Source organism: Mandrillus leucophaeus, unplaced genomic scaffold, assembly GCF_000951045.1.
Source record: "Mandrillus leucophaeus isolate KB7577 unplaced genomic scaffold, Mleu.le_1.0 Scaffold353, whole genome shotgun sequence".
Classification (NCBI taxonomy): Eukaryota; Metazoa; Chordata; class Mammalia; order Primates; family Cercopithecidae; genus Mandrillus; species Mandrillus leucophaeus.
In genome coordinates this window covers 1,351,097-1,363,501 of record NW_012103732.1, presented here as the reverse complement: position 1 = coordinate 1,363,501, position 12,405 = coordinate 1,351,097, and the positions used below count along the sequence as shown (strand labels likewise).

At 44.4% G+C, this 12,405-nt stretch overlaps 1 pseudogene across 1 annotated transcript in view; it reads left to right on the top strand.

Moving 5' to 3' along the window:
* LOC105546287 overlaps positions 1-6,649 on the top strand; it is a 13,191-nt pseudogene extending 6,542 nt beyond the window's left edge. Inside the window, exons 3-4 of the transcript XR_001007071.1 lie at positions 3,409-3,512; positions 5,329-6,649. The product of XR_001007071.1 is annotated as a putative uncharacterized protein encoded by LINC01554 (transcript). The remainder of the gene's footprint in view (positions 1-3,408; positions 3,513-5,328) is intronic.
* Positions 6,650-12,405: the final 5,756 nt, after the last annotated feature.

Here is a 12,405-nt window from a genome sequence, read left to right as displayed (position 1 = left end):
GAGGCAGGAGAATCACTTCAACCCAGGAGGTAGAGGTTGCAGTGAGCCAAGATTGTACCATTGCACTCCAGCCTGAGCGACAGAGCGAGACTCTGTCTCCAAAAAAAACGTAAAAGCGGCTTGTTTGGAAGTGTGGGGGATGGGGGTCCTGAGTTCTGCTCTCTTGCCCCATTGTTTTTCCTCTGCAGAACCCTAGGACCTTGAGGACACCATTTGAAAACTATTCATAGAGAACATGGCATCCTAGAATGAGAAATCCGCATCTGGTACTATCAGCCAGGGTTCCTAGCTTTCAGCAGAGAGGAAACTTATTAAAAACATATAGGACAGCATAGCTCACCCCACCCCTGAGAGGGAGAGATGACAAACTTGGAGGTAGGAAGAACGGCCTGGATTCACAATGCAGTGAAGATACTGCTGCTGCCGGACACAGCAACCCTGGCTTATATCACTAGACATGGGACCTGGCTGGGGGGCTTGTACCAGGGAGCCTGGACACGGGACCCTGCTGCTGGGGCTATGGCTGCGGGGCTTCTGGAGGGTCTGTGTTGCTGAGACTCCAACTGCTGCCCCCCAGCCACTGGAATGGAGCCTGCCCCAATTTCTGATTCATTTTGAGGCAGGAGTGTCTCACTGGAAGATCTTGCACCACGGGCCTGTACCTTAGCTTTAAGGAAGGCTGTGGAAGGGCATACATGGTATTTTCGTTTCTGTAATTTGAAGTAGCTCTACCTAATAAGACCAAAAATTCTCCAAAAGGAGAAGGAGGTTCAGATGCTAAGGGAGGAGGAAATAATGACAAATGCTTACTATAGGAACTCTGGCAAATTGCTTTTTCTCTGAGCATTGTTCCTCTAGGAAAAATAATGGCCCTTCTAAGTCATCCATCCATCCATCCACCCATCCACCCATCCACCCATCCATTTATCCATCCATAGCAAACATCTAGTAAGAGCTGTTCTAGCTATCTATTGTTGCATAAAAAATGACCCCAGCTTAGTGGCTGAAACAATCATTTCGAGGTATCTCATGACTTTTGTTGATAAGAAACTCACACAGGACTCAGCTGGCTGATTCTGCTCCCTGTGGAGTCAGTTGGAGTCCTTTGAGATATTTAAATAGCAGCTGATCTGATCTGGACTGGTCAAAATGGCTTTGCTGACTTATCTGATCCCTTGACGAGGAAGGCTGGAAGGCTGGACTCTGCTGGGCTCCACTCCCTCTCCATGTCGTCTTAGGCCTTTCCACAGGGACTCATCAGCAGGGTAGCTGGGCTTCTTACATGAAAGCTCAGGGCTCCAAGAGACCAACTTTGCCTTAAGGCTAGGCTCAGAGGTGTCATAATGTCACTTCCACCATACTCAGTTGGTCAAAATAGTCACAGGCCCAGAATCAAAAGGGGAAATAAAATACATAGACATCACCTCTGGATGGGAGGCATCAGTGAATTTGCAGTAAGAGCCTTTACTCCATTGTAAGAACCCACCATGTGCCAGACATAGTGTTAAGAGGGGGAGATACAAAACCAAGACATGGCCCTGTCTTCAAGGAGCTTGCAGTCATTCAAGGTTACAAATGAAGGCAGTTAATGAGATCAATGTCAAGAAGCATTGTAAATTGTAAAACAATTTTAATATAAAGGATTGCTTTATCTCTGAGCTTTATTCCTAAATAATACTAAAACTAGGATCTAACAAACCCCTCTAATGCTCTCAAGTATCAGTTACTATTTGTTGACTGTTCACCAAGAATCAGACACTCAGCTAAGAATTCTTTTGGTATAATTGTTCCCAATTCTCAAACCAATCCCACTGCAGCAATTTCTATGTGCCAAAGCCTTGCCCATGCTTCTTGTTTGATGACATGATATCTTGGGTTTGGTCTTATATCAGCACCCACCACTCTACCCATTGATGCCACTTAATAGAGGCTTCTGGAGATGCCCACGCAGGCCTCTAGCCACTTAAGGAGAGATTTTCAATTTACAGTGATCCAACCAACCACTCGTTAGATGCTCTGATCTGTTCCTCTCACAATTATTACTTTAATTTGCTGCCCTCTCTCGGGCCATGAGGCGACCAGCTTGCAGGCTGCAAGGCAGACAGAGTTAAAGACATATATAAAAGTGCTTATGCTCTATTAACAAAACTTACTAAATTCCTGCTGTGTTTGGGGAACTAGACCACACAGCACTGTGAGCCAACACAGTTCCTGCCGCAGAGAATAGTCACGCAGACAAGATTGTAAAACTTTTCATTAGTTTTACCTGATTGATAAAATTAAAATGCAGAAAATCAGAAAAGTAAAAAACGAAAAAGCAGTTAGTCATAATCTCACTATCCAAAAATGGTGCTATTCATATTTTGATGTATTGCCTTCTGGTTATTTCTTTATTTATTTTTAGTTTTAAGAAAATTATAGACTTCATTTTTTAGAACAGTTTAAAGTTTATAGTAAAATTGAGCAGCTAGGACAGCTGTTTCCCTCTGCCCTGCTTCCCTGCACATAGTTTCCCCTATTATTAACATCTTGTAACAAAGATCTTGCATTAGTGCCATATGTTTGTTACAATTAGTGAACCAATATTCATACATTATTATTAAATAAAGTCTATCATTTACTTTAAGGTTTATTCTCTGTGTCGTACAGTTCTGTGGGTTTTGACGAATGCAGGTCAGTATCCACCATTTCAGTATCCTACAGAATAGTTTCAGCATGTATCTTGTGTGCTGTCAGCCCCTACCATCGTATGCTCCTGCCTGCAGCTTTTTTTTTCTCGTTTCTTTATTTTTCATATGTGAGCCTAACACAAGCCTTCCTTTATGCTATTGTACCCTCCCTCCACATGTTTATAAACTCTCATAAACATCATGGGATACACCATCCTCTGCTTAACCATGCCCCTGATGTTGGACATTCATGTCTATGACAAGTGTTCACTTATCATATAGGATATTTTAAAATCATTTCATGGACATAGATTTCCAGGATCTAGATAGCATTCGGGGGAAAAAAATAATTTAGAAAGAAACAGCATTGTGTGGTGTCCCCCAGCACCTCCCAGACAAAAGGCTTTTGTCTGAAGGTTGGAGGCTGCGCTGTCTTGGCCTAGTGAGTGCCAGTTTCCGCGTGGCTGCCCCGCACCCTTGAGAAGGCTGTCGGGGAACAGTGCTGGCCTGGGTCTTAGCTTCCCCGCTCCTGCAGGAGGACTGGACTTCCTCATTCATTCCCTTCTTACTCTCATCCATCAGCGCCTTTAAACCGAAACCTGGAACTATGGTATTCTCTTTGGTTCTTAGAACGGGTTGGCTTAATGGGGGCAATATTAATAGCACTGGTGTCAGTGGAAGTGACCTTGAGCCACATAGGAAGATTTTGATAAAACGTGTCACTCTTGTTACCTATCAGGATCAAACTGCATCATGGAAGCTGCACACGATGACACCCTGTCTGGAAAGTTTTTGCCAGACGGCAAAAGACTGCAAGCAGAATATCCCTTCGCCATTTCTCATGTAAGTGCATGCCAGAACTAATAAGAATAATATGAGAATGAGAGGTTTTTTGTTTTCTTTTTTTTGCTGTGAAACTGATAACCATAAAATTCGGTATCTAGAGTCCTGGAGTGTAACAGCTCCTTCTCATACATTAGCTTCCATTCATTACCCCACAACAGTTCGGCATGCTGGCTGGTGTTACTGCCATGTTAAAGTGAGGAGCCTTGGTGTCTTGGGTTCCTGAGAGATGACGTTGCCATATGTGGTTCTTCACAACTATCCCACAGGCCCTCAGTTGGAATGTGGCAGAACTGGGAGCTGAATCCAGGACGGTGGTTTCCTCATCTGCTCTAGCCAGGAACAGGCCAGGCCACCCTTCTGGACACAGTCTATCCCACGTGGGGACAGATTGGCCAGCCCCAGCCCACGGGTCTCAATGCAGCCAGAGCTGCTGTGAGAAATCTTGTTTGCTTTAGCCTTTGGAGTCCTGTCTGTTCTCTGACCTCTGACCCAGAACTGTGTGTTCCAACCACTTCCCAGTCTGTTGCCCTGGCTCAAAACAAAGTGAACGAAAACTCTTTCCTCAAGCCCTGCTCTCAAACTCGAAGGCTCCGTGAAAATGAGTGGTGTGGGCATGTGGCTGGTGAGTCACTGTGGCCCTAAAATGAGCAGGAAAATAGAGGGCAGGTCTGGGCCTCACAGGGCTCTAATGGCAGGGAAGCAGGAGGGTCAGCATCAGGAGCCTGGCCTTTGGCCCACAGAGACCTGAGTCCTCCCCTTACTCCTGAGCTGTGTAACCTTAGGCAGGGAACTTACCCCTCTGGGCCTCAGTTTCCTCACCAGGAAAGCAGGGCTGATCATAGTGCATGGCTTATAGAGCAATTTTGAGGATTTCATGAACAAAAATACAAAGGTAAAGCAGTTAGCCTTCTGCCTGGCATGAGTAAGGCGTCAGGAAACTGTAGTTGTTATTATTTAGTAGCCAGGAAAATATAGAACACTCAATCTGTTGGCTCCCTGGTGTTTACAGAACTGTCAGCAAACACTTCCACATCACCAACCAGCAGGGCCATTCATCAAACACCTTTGTTTTTGTCTGTCAGGCCTCCCACTTCAAGAAGTGTCCCTGGGTTTAAGTCAGTAACCTCCTAGGCAGGGAAAGTTGCCTCATACATGTGACACGCAAGCATGTCTCTAAAGGGACAGAGGATCTGGCAGAAATCTAGACTCTCAACTTGTCTGTTTCCTGAGACACCCACAATTGGCCTCATGGAAGCAGTTGACTTCTTCCCATAGCTGGTTGTGTCTTACTTGGTCGCCTCCTCCAAGCCCAGGGCCAGCCCTGCCTGGCTGGGGGATCGTGACAGTCTTTGTTCTCATATGGCAAAGTGTTTTGAGAAGAGGGTAAGATCATTAGTTAGCTGTCAGCCTCCAGTGTGATTAGGTCATGAGTAATTCTACTAGAAAGCCAGAGCACTGGCAATTCATTTGGTCGAGAACATTTTATCTACTTGTACGGCGTAGCGAGGAAATAAATGGAACAAATTATATAAAAATCTCCGTCAACTGAACAATTCCTTACCAATCCAACAAGATGACGATGATGCCACTTTTCCTACCTGTGAGAGGTCATGTACAGACACATGCACATGCACACACCACATTATACCCCCCCGCCACAAATGGGTGCACCCTCCCTCCCCTGCCCTACATACACACTGGTGCACACATACGCGCCACACCACATTCTGTAGTTAGGAAAGGATCACGTGCAGCCTTAAGGACTGGTTTGCGTAACGGGTGCATATTTCTGCTAGTGTTTTTGTTCTTGCAGTCAGGCCTGGCCGTTGTCAGAAAGCAAACCTCAAGGACAGGACTTTTTGGACTCTGCAGCCTCTCCAGGCTGCTGCTCCACCACATGAAGTCCAGCAGGTGGCAGTGCACCCCGCGCAGACCCGGCTTGCCTGTCTTGGCCCGAGGGAGTCCGTTTGATGCGCAGTCGGGAAGTGGGTCTGCACGCACCTCGCTGCAGCTGTGGCAAACGCAAGCGATGACACACAGGCTTGACGAGGGCCTTTGTCAGAAGCAATGGGGATCTGGCGTCACCGCACAATGGAAAACAAAGTGCTTCTGCCTGGCTGGCCAGAATGCACGTTTGCTCACTATTGATGCCGGGGCATTTACAGGCAGAATGAGTTCATGTGAAATTTCAGGGTCTGCCATGACTCAGATTCACTTTCTGTAAACCAGAGTCAACATTACATTTCCCTTTACTCTGAGCCATTCCTTGAGTTTTTAGGTCACCAGTTGTTTTTGTACTAACCGAAGGGATTTGAGTATTTTTTATGCACCTTATTTTTATTATTATTTTTAGGGCATTACCAACTTGGGACGGATCTGTAGTGTGAGAGATTGTTGTCACTCTTAGCTCCAAACATAGATTGGCTTTATATATTATTTACATGTTCAGAATTATATTGTGTAGAAATTCAAGTGAAACTTGCAAAATACTTTTCTGGCAGGAAGCCCTGGAGAGGATCGTTCATGGAAACAAGGATGACGACTGTGGTAAGAAATGCAGGTGACTCGTGAGTGGGCAGGGAGTGGAAGAGAAGATGGCTGGAAGGTTTTAGCATTCAGAAAAAAAATGGAGACAACTAGAGCTGATCTGAAGATTATGGCAGAATTCAATATTGGGGCAAAGAAACAAGATGGAGGTTAGAAATTAGAAACAGCAGAGCTCCGCAGATTGGAAAGGATTTGAGCAAGAGAACAAAAAGGAGCCTGCTAATAGCACCCTGGGTTTACATCAAGAGAAGCACTTGGAGAGAATTAACTCAGGAGGAGGTAGGGGCATGGGAAACCTTTTCATCTCCAAGAGCCGGCAGGAACAGCAGCTGGCCTGAACTTGAAGGTACACCAGGTAGCTTGCCCGGGCCAGGAGAGGGTGATTCTCTTCTATGCCTCTCTCCAGTGCCCTGCTTCTGATGCTGCTCCTCTACCCGTAGTGCGGGGAAGATATATCCCTAAGAAGTTCCCTGCACCCCATTCCTTGTTCTGGCTAACTGGTCCCCTAGGAATTTTTCTCCTAATTTTCAATTCCCCTTCTCACCTGGTGAAATCTGCTCTTACTGTTCAATAAAAGTTCTTCTACCAAAATGTCTACACCACGTTGAATTTTTTGTGTTTCCTTTGTTTTTAGTTCCTGGGGAGTTTTACTTGGAAAAAAAGCCTCTGGGGACTAGATAAGGAAGGAAACCTTCCTGTGGACCCTCTTGAGCTCTGTTTTCTTTCCTGGCCTCACTGGTGTGAGCCCACTGACTGCCCTACTGATCTCTTGCTTTACTGGATTTGGGTGAGGACTGAGGAGAGGGACAGGAGGGTATTCACTGGACACTATTCAGACTAAAGGATTAGATGTCCCAGGTGAGTAAGCAAGAAAGCAAATACATAAACAAACAAAACTTCTGAACGTTTTCAATCCAAGTGGAGCAGAATTTAGCTTTTCCAGCTAAACTGCCCCACCCCTGGCACCCAGGGAAAGTGGTGCTTGTATTGTAATATGTTCTCATAGATGCATGCAATATTATGAGTAATTTTTGCCTTGTGATGTAAATTCTTTTTTCCTCACTCAGGAAAACATATTGTAGTTGGAAAAAAAAAAAAAAAGACCAAAGAATTCTGGCCAGGCGCAGTGGCTCATGTCTGTAATCCCAGCACTTTGGGAGGCTGAGACGGGTGAATCATCTGAGATCAGGAATTCGAGACCAGCCTGGCCAACATGGCGAAAACCCATCTCTACTAAAAATACAAAAATTAGCCGGGCATGGTGGCAGGTGCTTGTAATCCTGAGTAGTAGGCGGCTACTCAGGAGACTGAGGCATGAGAATTGCTTGAACCTGGGAGGCAAAAATTGCAGTGAGCCGAGACTGCACCACTCTAGCCTGGGTGGCAGAGTGGACTCAGTCTCAAAAAAAAAAAAAAAAAAATTCTGATCCTTTTTGAGTGTGTGTGTGTATGTGTTTTATGTGTGAGTGAGAGGACACAAATTTAAACTGAAACTTTGCTAAGTAATAGGTTATAACTGATCTGGATACATCAGGGTAGTGAGAACAGTAAGTCTGGAAAAGAAAACAGTTGTTACCAATACACATACACTCTCCCACACATAGAACAATGCCTGGGTCTCCTGCATTTTCATATCTGCTGAACAGGTAGCATGAATTCACATCATTTCAGTGATGGGGAAATGGAAACTCACAGAGAGCTTAACTGAATTTCCTGAGACCATGGGATGTCAGAAGGGCCACTAAATCTTTCAACTGCCAACTCATACTTTAAACTCCTGCCTCTTATCCTTTTCAAAGTGACAGGGGAAGACCAGGTACAGATCTGTAAAGTGCCTCATTCCATTTTCAGAGGAGCTGAGGTCAGGTGCCTCCTACAGTCAAGGTCTCGCCAAGAAGACCGTGGCCACATTCCTCAGTTCCCTGGCGAGTGTTTTGACACCTGGGTGCTCCTGCCTGATGAGCCCAGCATTCATGAAGCACATGTGACAAGAGGATGGCTGGAATATTGCTCAATATTTTCAGGTCGACGGCACTGGCTGCATGTAATTTGAGAGGAGTGTAGAATGTCAGCCGGACTTTTATGACGCACCCCTCTCCTCTTCCTGAGAATTGTTTGCATGTGGAGATTTCCTGCCTATATTTTTAGTGTCAAATTTTTTTGTGGTTGCTCAAGTACCTTCGGCCATGTTTTACTGGCTTACGCAGAATCCCTGATGCCCCTGATAAAACTGATGACCATCGAATGGAAAGAAGTCAGTGTGGAAAGCCCAGGAATTGTCCCATAGCTGGCCCTGTGGGTTTGCACTGATTCCTCAGAACAAGTTTGCAGATAGTTTAACTTCCAGAATTCCTGAGTTTCAGTAGTCCCCCTTCTTTATGATGAATTGGAAAAAGGGTATATTCTGGGGTAAAACAAAAGGGAATTGGGTGCAGCAAAGATCCCTAGACCATTTTTCCCAGTGGCCCATTGCTCCTTCTGCTTTTTCTATGCCAGCTGAATCTCCCCAAGCCCCACGTCTGCGGCAAAGTCTTCATGGTGAAACAGGTGAGTCACACTTTTCTGCTTCTCTGCAATTACAAATGTTATCACCTCATCTGACAGAGAGAGGGTGTTGGTTGGAAATACGCATTAGGAATTAACTCTTTGGAAACAGCAACACTGCTTTCATGAAATGAAGACTTTTTTTTAGAAAGTCTGGAGTTAAAGTTATAAAAATAAAGAGGAGTCATCTCCCTTTCCTTCTCCTACAATAATGGAAATGAAATATCAAAGTAAACGGCACCACATCCATGTCCTCAGTACATGTGACTCGCTAACCATGCCAGCCACCCCATCCCTTCTCTCCCATCTCCTTTGCTGTTCTCACTGTCTCTCAAGACCTGATTTAAAACCACCTTCACTAAGAAGTCTTCTTGTCCCCCTTCTGGTCCTTCACGGAATATTATTTTGCTTCTGAAACTTAAAAAAACAATTTTGTTCTCAGGTCATTCTCTGTGTACATCCCATTTCATCCATCCTACGGATTAGATGTTCTTCCAGGGTAGAGGTGACCCCACCTCATGTCTTTTTATTCTCCCTCTGCTTTTTATTCCCATAGGCAGTCTTCAGTATGAGACGCATCGATCTCAGATCTTATTCAATTCCAACTTGTACCAATCAAAGGCCCTCCCAGCTAAGATAAAAGCAAAGTCTCCTTCCTCCGGAGCACGTGGGAATGGCCCCCCAATAGCTGGGGCATGCAAGCTGATGAAGTTTCATCTTCCACCTCTACCCAAATATGACCTTGCTGATACCATCTCCTATTAGATGACAAATCCGGATGTTTCTATTGCATGGTTGTTATTTGCCACATGCTTCCTGGACAAGTTTCTAGGTAACCTTAATGTCTGTGCTGCTGGGGAAGGAGGAGTAGAAAATAACTCACCTCTTCAGTAAGTGGTTTTAAAAATATAACAGTGTTTAAAAGCTTTTAGAGAGCAGCTCTCCTTCCGGCTGCTCCAGCTCTGTTTGCTTTGTGATAGGAGCCCCCGTAACGCTTCGTGCTTGGCAACATCTGATGAGGACAGAAGGCAGGTTTAAAGCTGAGAAGATTGATTTTCCCTTTGTAGGGCTTTCCATGAGGGGAGTGGGAGAGAAGTCACTTGGGGAAGCAGTGGTCAGTGAGGTTTACTTCTCCATATGCTCCACATTCATGTGTAAGGCTAAACAAACGCGCTGTCTCCGCAAGCACATCCCACACCACAGAGGGGAGCAGTTTGTCCTGGAGGTCCTAAGGAGGCGACCAGCGACCTGGGGGGTAAAAGGTTGGGGCTCTTGGGGGCCTTTCCTCTCACTCTCATTTCCATCCTAAACTGGCAGGGGAAATATACTCAAATTGCCTGTGTGTTTCGATTTGATGTGGCCACACTGTGACCACTCAGGATGGCTCGGTGCTGCTGAACTCCACGGTTCACACTAGGCCCGACTGTCTAGTTTTAGAAAGTGGGAGGAGATTTCCCCTCTGCCAGGACTTGGGGTTTATGTTCCCCAGAGCATTGAGCAAGAGCCTCCTGTTTACAGAAATCTCCCTCCCCATGATTTCTTCCTGTCGGGGTAGAAGGAGAAGGGGTAGAAGGAGGAGTAGGACAGAATGTGGAGTAGATCTTGCCACTTCAGTCCCTTTGTTCTTGCCCAGCACGAGGCTACCAAGGAAAAGATACGTGGGGCGCTGGGGGCGAGGATATGTATTGGTTGTCTGAACTCTGAAAACACAATATTAAAATTGGCATTGTAAATGAAATCATTAGGTCTTCTGCATATAGTTTTATTTTTTCCAAAACTTCATAAAGCTGTCAAAAATACCTACACTATATTTTAAATGCTGTGGGCAATGTAGTTTTTTAAATTTTATTTTAAAGTGCTATTGTAATTCCTTTAAGAGATGTACACTGTCTACCTGGTTTACTTTTTGTGCAAATATGTATATATACACTATATATATATTTACACATATACACATACATGTATATATTTCAAAGTTTTTTGAAATCTAGTGCTCATACAGTATTTGGTAGTAACTAACAGCTGCTAAGTCAACCCCTAATCTTCTCAACCTCATCTGGCGTGACTTAGAGCAGAAATGGTCCAACAAGCGCAGCAAACATGTACTCACCCAAGCTGACTCCTAGGGGCATTTTGTCCACAGGTGCTTCTACCTTGGTGTGTAAACTCCATCTTACAATTTAGGATAGTTTGGTTACATAGCACCTCCTACGTCTTAAAATAAAAACATCAATGCCCATTTTATATAGTGGGTCTATGTAGGATCTAGTGAAAATATGCACTTAAGTCTTTTAGAAGACATGAGAGATGGAGGTCATACAATTCTTTTTCCATATGCGAAGAGAGTAAGTACTTAGTGTTCATCAACTCCACAAAAATGAAGATTCCAAACTACTCCAAAATTAAGGAATAAATCTTTATCATTTGGCTTTAAAGACTCTGAAAGTATTGGGTTCTATAATTGCCTTAATTGGGGTCATGCAAAGGTGGAACAATAGGAGCTGAATAGTTCATGTTAAGGCAGATCAAGGCTTGACAAGTTCCAGATTTCCAGCAGGATTTAACTCCTGAGTCACATCAGCTTGGGGTGCAAGACTCACTGGGAAGCAGGGAGTAGCAAAAATCAGTCTGCAGAACTCTAGAAAGCAGTACCTGATAAAGACCTTTAAAGTTTCCATGAATCAAAGATATTAAGATTCATTTTCTGCTACCCCATCTTCAAAATAAAAGCTATTCAAAGCCAGAACATAAATAGAAAAATTTCTCCCATGGTAACCACCTGGTTGATTAAAATATTTTTAATTTTTCCTTCTCTTCTGTGAATTGCTGCTGCCCTAAACATGTGCATGGTCTGCCTGTTAGCTTCCTAAGCACATCTGGCAAGGTGGGGGAGATGAGGAAGGGCAGCTATGGAGGTGGGCATTTGGGAGAATGTAAATGCAAGGCTGGGGACAGCTCTCACTGGAGGGTAGCATGACTGCCCAGCCAACAGCCAGATAGAATAAAGGGACAGCCCCGGCAAGTGCTCCAGAGTAGGTGGATTTCACAATGTATGGAACGGCTCCTTTTAGGTCCGAAGTGCTGCATACTTAGTTTATGATTTCCAAACATTCATCTTCTGGCTAGAAGGCTGAAGACAAACAGACAGCTCATTAGGAAAATAACCAAAGAGCTAAATAAAATGGAGGAAGTAGGCAGCAGATCCCAGCCAGACAAGTGTGGCTCACAGTCCTTCATGAGAGATCAGAGGCCAAGCCAAACCAATGCGTCCGTCCCTCAAAGGTCATTCGTCTAGGGCTTTGTCAAACCAGGAAGGGAAGGGAGTTTCAAAGGGCCTTTTGTGGAACACACAGCTCTGGCCCCTGAGATTCAAATCAGGATCGGGAAACCTGTGTAGCAACTGGCTGCATGTACAATGCTTAGCGACCAGCCAGGGCCCTCCAGCCTCCTTTTCTTTTTATGAGCACAAAGTTTTCCCTGTAGATGGGACAGAGATAATTAAAAAACAAAACAAAAATCTGTCCTAATTGCCATAAAAAACAACCAAGACCTGGAGTTATTTACTTATTTGTGAATAGAACCAAATATGTTAGATATTTTTTGTTGCATGTGATTCAACAAACTATATAGAAATTATATTTACAAACCCAAGCCATTATTATTTGCATCATAGATCATACTATGTAGTGGCAGCATGAGAAATGCATCAAATATACATGCAGATATTTTTATTTATATATTTATGTGTGTGTGTATGTATATCAAAACAAAGCAAACCTATGAGGAGATCAGCAGTAAA